Source organism: Pyxicephalus adspersus, chromosome 2, assembly GCF_032062135.1.
Source record: "Pyxicephalus adspersus chromosome 2, UCB_Pads_2.0, whole genome shotgun sequence".
NCBI lineage: Eukaryota > Metazoa > Chordata > Amphibia > Anura > Pyxicephalidae > Pyxicephalus > Pyxicephalus adspersus.
Genome location: NC_092859.1, coordinates 160,369,094 through 160,380,995, shown reverse-complemented (window position 1 = coordinate 160,380,995; position 11,902 = coordinate 160,369,094).

Sequence of the window (11,902 nt, the reverse complement as noted above, 5' to 3'; positions counted from 1 at the left end):
TATTCCCCTATTTCCTCACTCTGCTGAATACCAGGCTTCAATATTGTTACAACCTCATCAGATTTGTTCCTACATTCTTCCAGCAGATTCCACAAATGTGAAAGCATCGTAGGCTCAGTGTAAAACATCATGGAGGGCCCCTAAGGCCGCATACACACCTGCAATAATTGTGGTTGGAAAGGATCTTTCACGTTCCTTTCCAACAACAAACGACTGAAGGATGTATGGACGAGCTCTGTACACACAGCACCATTCTGCTCTATAGAGAGGGGAAGGGGAGAATGACAGAGCGGCACCCAGCTGTGCTCTCTCCCTCGTCACTTCCACTAATATTGTTCGTTGTCCACTGTCCATGGATCTGCCGTCTGTACACATACCAGATTCTCGTCCGATATTGGCCCTGAGACGATTATTGGATGAGAACCATTGCAAGTGTGTACGCAGCTTTAGACTTCCTATTTATGCTGATAACCTGAACATTTACTGATTACGTCTATTATGTCTGCAGGGCCACTCATTGGTACAAACAATTTGGGATTCTGTAATTCCTGAATTCAAACACGATTGAAGCCAATGGGAAAATGTAGTGTTTATGGTAATTGGGGAGCAACAAGAGCGACTAAATGCACTAAAATGGCATTGGAAGACCACTAAATGTCTGAGGAACATTGTGCTAATTCAAAAAAAATGTGGGGGTGGGGGGACAATTTATTCAGCTTACAGAACAACATGGTAAAGAGGTGAATCCTTCAATTTATAGTTGTTGTGGCATAATTAGGAAGTAACAATCCACTTTAGGAATTGTGTAACAACCATGCACAACCACTAAACAGAATGTCTGAACACAACATGTGTGGTAATTTACAGAAGTATGAAGGGAACCAAACACAAAATGATTTACAGACCAGACATAAATCCAAATGCTGAACATTCCCTCCGGTGTCCTCACTTTTATTAAAAGGTCATTATGAGATGTCCATAGAGCCATCCACCTCCAACTTCACCCAACACCATCATGGAATGTTGAGGGTGGGATATGTGACCGGGAAGAGCAACATTCCATGGAGGACATGGAGGGCCCTTAATCATGACTGTGGCCCAGCAGAAAACTTGCATCCAGCATTCCTCCCCGCTATTTAACCCCTTATACACAACATCATTAGTGGTTAATGGCCTTCTATTACAAATAACTTCTATATAAATAGCAATAAGAATAAATAACCATAAATTACCATATATACCTCAAATCAGCTCAAACCATATCCTGAAAACTCTTCCTTCCTTGGTTACCAGTCCTTGAGAGTCTCCCACCAATCTGTGGCACCATGAAATTTGGGCTCCCAGCCAAACCCCCACTCGGGGACAATATCACAAATACTTTGCAGTCCTCACCCCTCTTCAACATTCCCAGCATGGCTGTACCCATTACATTCAGGAGAATCCACGCCAACAATGGATCCCCCAACCACTAATACGTCACCCAAACCACCTTCCCCCGAGGCCCTTACCACCCTTTCTACCTCCATACCCCATAATGGGTGAGCGGGAGGGCAAACTTTCTATCCTCTCCACCTAAAAAGTTAATACCACCCCTTGTTAAACCCAGGCTTTTATCTCTCTACCCCTCCTATCCTTTACGTCACCCCTGCTCCGTATACTAAATATTTCTGTTCTGTCTGCTCCCTGCTGCCTCCCGGAGATGGGGCATTTATTAGCACTGCTTACCCCCATATCTGCCGGGAGGATCCTTGGAGATCCGGGATTTGCCTCCTAAGACTTTCCTAGAACACTTTTTGCCCCCGAAAGATTTGATCCATTCTTAGCAATTCTAATCCACCAATACAAAGCTATGACAAATGGCTGATAAGAATGCTAGAAAATACTTTCGGGGTACCAATCACCCCAACACTGGAAAACCAACAATCTGATGCCTCAGGGCAGCCCTCAATGTCTTTATTTTCTATGGGCAATGGAGGGGGAAATCAATAGAATTGTATTATGTTATTAAAGAAAACTCATGAAGTACAGAAAGGAAACACAAATTCAACTAGGATATACCCCAGGTACCCAGGTCCAGTACCAAGGTGCACCCCCCCATGAATACCCCGGGGGGATATTGGAGTTTTTGTTTAACAGATAAACAAATAATGTTCTGAAAGAAGGATGCCCAATAACATGCCCGGCTGCCATGTTGATACCTATGGAACCTTCCCGCAGAGTCTAATACACCGACCTCCATGTTGATGGATTTGGGAGGAGAGGTTCAGCTTTGGTCCTCAAACACGCCAGCCTTGGAGCGTTGTGGGACCAGCGCATGGTACAGGCAGCAATCAGAGATGAAGTATAAAATCAATAAGTTAAAAAAATTACTAGATGTTTTATTTTGTTGTAATATATGTCCATATATTGTAGATCTCCTGGTATGTCCTGAAGAAGCGGTCACATTTGCCGTGGAACGTGTCGACTAATTAAACACCACTCTTGTTGGTGTCTATACAGGAGACAGCTTTGTATACAGCTTTCTATGCAGCTGCTATTATCATTGTTGTTGCTATTTTGTACTTAAAAAAAGGTTTATTGATTGTATACTGGATTCCAATTGGCCTCAAAAGTCCCACTATTGTGCGTTTTTGTTTTAAGAGGATACAACCTGTTACCTGGGGGAAGATCATGGGACAGGTAGGTGCCAATTACCACCAGCAGAGGGAGTGCTATACCTGAGGCATCTCAGATACAATCACTTCCATCTAATAGTAAGTATAAAGGGGATACAGAAGGCAGATTTGACTGTCATTTGCAACTCCTATTTAATGTACAGCGCTGCGTAATATGTTGGCGATATTTAAATCCTGTTGGTGCCCATTGTCGGTGATATCTATATTAGGGTATAAGGGGGGTACAGAAGGTAGAAGAGCTTACAATCTATTGGGGTATAAGGGGGATACAGAAGGTAGACGAGCTTACACTCTATTGGGGTAAAGGGGGTACAGAAGGTAGAAGAGCTTACAATCTATTGGGATATAAGGGGTACAGAAGGTAGAAGAGCTCACAATCTATTGGGGTATAAGGGGGTACAGAAGGTAGAAGAGCTTACAATCTATTAGGCTATAAGGGGGATACAGAAGATAGAAGAGCTTACAATCTATTAGTGTATAAGGGGGATACAGAAGGTAGAAGAGCTAGCAATCTATTTGGGTATAGAAGGGATACATAAGATAGAAGAGCTAGCAATCTATTATTGTATAATTGTGTGGCTCATAATGAAGATACAGTATAGACTCCATTAGAGAAAACATGTAGAGTAAAATGTGTGTCGTATTGGCTGAATATTATTGGATTGGATGAGGAGGGAGTAGTAGACATGTACGGATAAAGGGATAAGGTGGCTCCGGATTAGGGACCCAAAGCTGTTTCAGGGCTTAGATATGTCAGGGTATTGTCATCTGTTGGTGCTCTTTTCGGGCATGTGTACAGCGGTACCCTGACACCGTTCATCCATCTGCCATGGCAGATTGATTATTTTCAATCAGGAAAGACCACTGTGCATTCCCTCCCCTCTTCGTAGAACAGAATAAATTTTTATGTACAGAACTCATTGATTCTCATGTCACAGAAAATGTTTAGAATGGATTATTTCCTGTGACAGTAATCTGACATTTATCTGATGTCTTTAATCCGGCTCTCAGCAAATCTTCCATTATGGCTGTCTTCACAAACTTCACTCCATCCTAAAGAAAAACAAGTTAGCACACAGATCCTGTGAATGTGAATGTGAATGTTCAAAGTGTGAAATAAATCTCTATTAAAAAAAAGAAAAAGAAAAGGATGGCCATTGTGTTGATAAACTACTGAAACGTTTATTCATTTAGGTCCCAGAAGTTGGCTATTCCAGACTCAGATCCACCAGTCTGAAGATCACAAATTAAATGGTGGACCAATTGTTACAAAACCCATTAGGCACCCATCACGTTTCCCTAAGTAGGCTTCCTCAGGAGAGGGAGAAACATCAAGGAAGTTCTTTATATCGTCACGCTTGGAGACACAGGACCACTAGGGGGTGCTATGGCTTGCACAGAGGTGGTGTAAATCCTGAGAAGGGCCAAGGCGCAGAGTCTAAGCTGTAACCAGGTCTTCTTAGGAGCCCCTAGTGGTGAGGATGTTGCACCGCTGGTTACTGCCAGGTTGGGTGTCCCTTGGGTACACTAAGGTGGGCAAAGCACGGTACCAAATCACAAAGCAGAAGGATAGTCAAGGAAAGCCGGGGTCATGGCAGGCAGCAAGCAAGAAAGGTCAGGTCACAAGCCAGGAGTCAAATACCAGGGATCCAGGAGACAGGCAGCTATGACAAAGGGGCAACTGCGGGCACAGGAAACACAGGAGACACTGTGACAACAGGAGGCACAGGTTTCACAAAAAAAACAAAGACAGACAGGAACACTGAAACAGCACAAGGGAACAGGCTGGTAAACAACAGACTGGGCAACAAATAACTTCCCGTTGTTGGTGATATCTCCCCTTTGCTGGAAATATCTGCCCATTGTTGGTAATATCTGCCCATTGTTGGTGATTTCTGCCCATTGTTGGTGATTTCTGCCTGTTGTTGTTATTATCTGCCCGTTGTTGGTGATATCTGCCCCTTGTTGGTGATATCTGCCTGTTGTTGGTGATATCTGCTTGTGTTGTTGGTATTATCTGCCCACTGTCGGTGAAATCTGCCTGTTGGTGATATTTGCTTGTTGTTGGTGATATCTGCCTATTGCTGGTAATATCTGCCCGTTGTCGGTGTTATCTACCCATTGTTGGTGAAATCTGCTGTGATTTCTGCTTGTGTTGTTGGTATTATCTGCCCATTATTGGTGATATCTGCCTGTTGTTAGTAATATCTGCTCGTGGTTAGTAATATCTGCCTATTGTTAGTTATACCTGCCCGTTGTTGATATTATCTGCCCGTTGCTGGTGATATCTGCCCATTGTTGGTGATACTTGGCCGTTGTCGGTGATATCTGCCCATTGTTGGTGATATCTGCACATTGTTGGTTATTTCTTCCCACTGTTAGTAATATCTGCCCATTGTTGGTGATTTCTGCCCACTGCTGGTAATATCTGCCTGTTGCTGGTCTGCCCATTGTTAGTAATATCTGCCCGTTGTTGGTATTATTTGCCCGTTGTTGGTGCTATCTGCCCGTTGTTGGTGATATCTGCCCATTTTTTGTGATATCTGCCCATTGTTGGTGATATCTGCTCATTGTTAGTAAAATTTGCCCGTTGATTGTATTATCTGCCCTTTGTTGGCGATTTCTGCCCGTTGTTTGTGATATCTGCCTGTTATTAGTAATATTTGTCTGTTGTTAGTAATATCTGCCAATTGTTAGTATTATCTGCCTGTTGTTGGTGATATCTGCCTGTTGTTGGTATTATCTGCCCATTGTCAGTGATATCTGCTGATTTATAGGTAAGATCTGCCCATTGTTGGTGATATCTGCCCGTTGTTGGTGTTATTTGCCCATTGTCGGTGATATCTGCCCGTTGTTGATATTATCTGTCCATTGTTGGTATTATCTGCCCGTTGTTGGTGATATCTCCCCGTTGTTTGTAATATCTGCCCGTTGTTGGTGATATCATCCTGTTGTTGGTAATATCTGCCCATTGATAGTAATATCTGCTCATTGTTAGAAATATCTGCCCGTTGTTGGTGATTTTGGCCCATTGTTGGTAATATCTGCCCGTTGTTGGTGATATCTGCCTGATGTTGGTGATTTCATCCCACTGTTGGTAATATCTGCCCATTGTTGATATTATCTGTTGGTATTAGTCCTCTCCTCCTGTATCACCATCTGTATTTGACTGTCATTTGCAACTCCTATTTAATGTACAGCGCTGCGTAATATGTTGGCGATATTTAAATCCTGTTGGTGCCCATTCCGTTGTTAGTAATATCTGCCCGTTGTCGGTGATATCTACCCGTTGTTGGGGATATCTGCCTGTTGTTGGGTATATCTTCCCTTTGTCGGTGATATCTGCCTGTTGTAGGTGATATCTGCCTGTTGTTGGTTATTTCTGCCCGCTGTTGGTAATATCTGCCCATTGTTGGTAATATCTACCCGTTGTTGGTGATATCTGGCTGTTGTTGGGTATATCCGCCCGTTGTCGGTGATATCTGCCTGTTGTTTGTATTATCTGCCTGTAGTTGGTAATATTTGCCTGTAGTTGGTAATATTTGCCTGTTGTTGGTGATATCTCCCCGTTGTTAGTAATATCTGCCCGTTGTCGGTGATATCTACCCATTGTTGGGGATATCTGCCTGTTGTTGGGTATATCTGCCCTTTGTCAGTGATATCTGGCTGTTGTAGGTGATATCTGGCCGTTGTTGGTATTATCTGCCCATTGTTGGTGATATCTGCCCGTTGTTAGTAATATCTGACCGTTGTTTGTGATATCTGCCCGTTGTTGGTAATATCTGACCGTTGTTGGTGATATTTGCCCGTTGTTGGTATTATCTGCCCATTGTTGGTGATATCTGCCTGTTGTTAGTAATATTTGTCTGTTGTTAGTAAAATCTGCCCGTTGTTGGTAATATTTGCCCGTTGTTGGTGATATCTGCCCATTGTTAGTGATATCTGCCAATTATTGGTGATTTCTGCCCCTTGTTGGTATTATCTGCCCTTTGTTGGTCATATCTGCCCATTGTTGGTGATATCTGCCCATTGTTGGTATTATCTGCCCGGTGTGGTGATTTCTGCCCATTGTTGGTGATATCTGATCTCTGATTTTTCCATGCCGCACTGTGCACCACCAATACACCCTAAAACATAAATCTCAATCTGAAATACCCCACCCACGAGCTGGAGGCTCCTGGGGGTACAGGAAGTTGTGTGAAGCACCCTACGGTTTTTTTTTATTTTATTATTTTCTGCAAATTATCCAACTTATCACTGGAGATATTATCCCCCTCCCATAGAAAAGCCCCAGCCTTCACCTGTTTTATCAGCTTTGGTCGGAGCCTCTGCATAAATTGGTTTCTTTGCTGAGAATTTGTTGCAGACTTCTCTAATCTTCTGAGCCGCAATGTTTCCACTTCCTCTACATGACAAACTTCCATATTTGTTCTGCAGGAAGTTGCTGTAAACAGTTATGCAAGCTGCATGCATTTCATTGTAATAAACACTGAAAAGCTGAACTAACCACATAGGAAAAGATACAAATGATTGCAGCACTGAACACGTCCTTACATGTACAATTCACTGCAGTGTAACAATCATGATGTCATTCTTTACTATCCTCTATGGCTAGGCGAGGGGAAGCAGCACCTGGAGCATGCTGACAGGAGAAGAGAGCAGAATGACCAGCGTAAGTATTGTGCTGGTTCTTTGTTCTCTGTCCAGTCACTGGCTGGGGGAGGGGCAAGACCTGTAATTATTACTGAAATGCAGCTGAGAAAAATCCAGTCTTTTACCCTGCCAGGGCTGAGACATGTGAACTGAGAAGGCAAATCCTTTGCCAGCTCCCTTCTATGTATTTCACTCTGTGTACATAACTGTTTGCTTGGGTTTAGCTTTACCCAGCTTCAAATAAATATATTGGGTCTGATTTAATAAAACTCCACATGCCTGGAGAAGATTGACTATCGTGGGAGAACCTGGGTGATCCAGTAAACCTAAAATGGATCTGGTCCAGGGCTGAAACATTTGCCAAATGATAGAAACTATCTAAAAGGAATACATTCCAGTATTGCCGGATCACCCAGGTTCTCCCATGGTAGTTTACCTTTACCAGTCCTGCAGACCTTTAATAAATTAGTACACAATCCCACAGACAGTAATATGAAATTACACTTTAATAATGAGAGTATTTTTTATACATTTATTTATTTTTATGTTTAGAACCATTGAGATCTCATTGGAGGGTAAATAAACTGGAGGTGCCATGACTGGCCAATCAAAACCTCATAATGTCTTTGGTGAAGTTTTGCCCCATAAAACAAGATTCCTGATCACCAGTTTGATGTTATTGCCCTCCCTCAGGTCTTCATGACTCCCTCAGCCAATCCTGGTCCACCATGGGGTAAGATTTGGGATGGTGCAAACCATCTTGTGCAAGGACTATGGATCCAGATTGTGGGACATTTGCCCCCGACCCCACATTCACATCCAGTACTTCTTACAATTCGAGGGCTATACCAAGAGTAATGAAGCGGTGGGCATTACCATCATAAGTCATCCAAATGGTACAAATTGGTAACCCTTCACCATACAAAGGTGAAATAAATATATATATACGGTGTGTATAGTAGAATGGTAATAGGCACCATCAGTATTGAATCTGATTGAATATTTGATGGTGTACAGTGATTATTCAGGTGGATCAGAGAGATTTCGATTGTAAATCTGGTTAATCTAACATCCCAAAGTGTATGGCCAGTTTCATTCTAATAACACAATCTAACGATTGCATGTAGAGCCCTTTTTGGTGAGAAGATCCTAACACAAATGCGATCATCTAGCTCTCTTGAGTGTAGGCCACCTTATGTCTACTCTATACAGACCTACTCCAACACCAAAAACAGTATAGGTGCAAAGAACCTACCTAAAGAGACCCTGTCACCAGCCCAATCATCTCAATAGAAATGTTCCCAGTCATTTGTATGGGCATTGTACATGGGCTTGATGCGATCAATAAGGACCAAACCTAATTCTACCATATACTCAGACTAAATGTGACCAAGCAGGACCTAACCCAGCTCTACAAAACATCAGAACCGGATGTGACCAAAGAGAACCTAACCCAATTCCACAAGAAATCCAGGCAGCATATGGCCAAGAAATATCTAACCCCGTTTAACAAGCCATCCAGACTGATTATGACCAAGGAGAACAATGAGAAGCCAATTCTACAACTGGGTATGATCAAGGAAGACCTAAACAAGCTATATGGTAAGGGTGTAACCCATTTCTTCAAGGCACCCAGGTTAGATGTGACCAAGGACAACATAAGCCAATTCTTCAAGGCACCTGAGCTGGATGTGACTAAGGAGGACCTAACCCAATTCATCTAGGTCGGGTGTAACCCAATTCTTCAAGGCACCTGCTCTACATGTGACCAAGGAGAACCTAACCCACTTCTAAAATGCACCTCAGCTGAATGTGACCAAAGCAGACCTAACTTAATTCAACAAGGCACCCAGGTTGGAAGTGGCCAAGGAGAACCTAACCCAATTCCACAAGATATCCAGGCAGCATATGGCCAAGAAACACCTAACCCAACCAATAAGCCATCCAGAGTGATTTTGACCAAGGAGAACATAACCCAATTCTACAATGCATCCGGGTTGGGTATGGTAAGGAAAGACCTAAACAAGCTATCTGGGCTTGGTGAAACCCAATTCATTAGGACACCCAGGTTGGATGTGGCCAAGGAGAATATAAGCCAATACTACAAGCCATCAGGATGTGACCAAACCCAATTCATCTATGTCCTCGGTAGAAAGCCATACTGACATGAATTACAACTCACACCTCAGGCATAAAAGCAGCCACAGAAAACTCCACTACGCTGGAGGCAATTTACGTCAATTTAAAATGATAAAAAGATCTTTTACTTGCAAAACAAAAATTATAAGGAAGTTGCTTGTTATTTTTCACAGAAGAGTCAAATTTCTGGTCTTGAGCAACACTTACACATAAATTTGATGTAAAGTTCTGAAACTTCCAATTATATAAAGTTAAGCTAGGTCATAATTAGGACCCGGTAGAGTTTTTATACATGGTGCTGTGAATGTAGTCCTAGTGTGTAAAATACTATAAATACCAAACTTTAATCTTCAATAATAATAAAGGGTACCAGGAGAAAGTCCTTACAAAGAAATACACTGATGAAAGTTCATCTTCTCCAGTCTTGGAAAGCCTTATTAAATCAGGCCCAATGTTTCTATTGCTGTATGTGTCCTCTAGTTGTGATGACAAACCTGGGGTCAGGTAACCTTTTATTTCCCATTTCCCTATTTTATTTACTAAGGCCGAGGTTGGTGGTTTTTACAGATATATAACTTACATACAAGGTCTATAATGAGACTGATATAATAACTATTATTTATTTTTATGACAATTCTATGTCAATTAAATGTTTGTCCCCTTTAATATTCTCTCCAATCACAATTGTTTTTTCCCACTGGTGGAAGGTGAGGAGCAGATTTAGTTTCTGATGTTTTCCCATTGACACAACGCGTGTTCCTTTATTCACTGATTTTAATTTAGGAAAAAGAAAAAGTCCCCAGGTGCCAAATCCGGTGAATATGGAGGATGTTCCAGCGTAGTAATGTGTTTGTCGGTCACAGAAAGTGCTGTGTGAGAAGGAGCATTGTCCTGATGAAGAATGAAACCATTTCCCACATTTCTGCCGTCTCTTCCTTTCTCTCAGCCCCCCCCATACACAAAATATTTCATATAATAAGATATCAATCATTCTAAACCTTCACATTTATATTTATAAGGTAATAATGATTTCACCTCGTATTTACAATTATTCAATGTTATAAGAACACTTCTTTTTATTGAAATCTGTTGAAAATATTATGAAGATACATGCTCTGGAAAGTTAAACCTGAGATCAATACCGGAAATGCCCTCAATTTAGCTGAGACAGACATCGAAATGGGGAACTTGCAACATTCCCCTTATTGGTGAATTTCTCCTTTTTCTTTGATTTCTATTTATAAAACAGGGAATCCGGCATTTCCTTAAACATTCCTCAGTGGGAATCATGGCAATAGAAACACATGGGCCTTGAAGATTCCCACCGGGGAATGTTTGAAGGAATGTCAGATTCCCTGTTTTGTAAATAGAACCCTTGGTGTTTGAAAATTCTATATTTGTACAAATATTCATATTTTCATGTGTATAGTACACATGTGTCTTGTATAGTAAAAACCCAGATAATTATATACAATATGTATAACAACAAAATCTCATTGTCAGCACTCTGGGGGGGGGGGGGGGGAATTGGGGGGGTCTGTAATGTTTTGGAGTAAATTTATTATAATTATTATTATTTTTTTTATTATATTATTATTATTATTCATTATATTATGTTATTATATAATATTAATATTATATTTATTATTATTGTTATTGTTCATAATAATTTTTATATACTCATCTGTTCACACTCATTCTGAGACATGGGTGCCGGTAATTGTAATTTCACTCATGCAGAATATTTTATATAAGATATTTAATTTATTTATTGTGTGTGAATGTGTTATTGGGTAAATGTTGCATTCCAGGGATTATTATTTTAGTAAAGGTGTGTGTGAGTATTAAATCTCTGTAAGACTGGAGATGACTAGCGTGGGAGAACCTTGGTGATCCAGTAAACCTGGAATGGATCTGGTGCAGGATTGAAAACATTTATGGATCTGATGGCAAATGATTTTTAGGAAATCCATGATAGCTGGATCACCCAGGTCAGCTGGTCAGATCACCCATGGTAGTCTATGTTCTCCAGTCTTGGAGAAGTTTGAGAAATCAGATCCATGTTGTTGAAGGTAATTTTACTGATCTCTATGTGACGTTAATAACAAAAGTAGCTTTGTGCTAATGTAGGATTTTATTTGCTTTTTGCCCCCACCCCCCTTCTTGTTCCTTCCTTGCCAAGCTCTACTTACCCTCCCCATGTTGCCCCCAGATTCCTCCTCAGTCCAGGGCTGCCAATCCTCTTCATTCTACTCATTTGCTATGAACTCAGCCTGTCATGGACACGCCCCCGAGGAGCATATTATAACACGGACTGAGCTGCTCAGTGTAGGAGAAAAGCCCAAACCCCACCGCTCAAAGGAAAAGAGTCAACTTCTAAGCCATCACTCGAGCTTCAAGACTTTATTTCAAGAAAGTATAATAAAAGTGAAAAC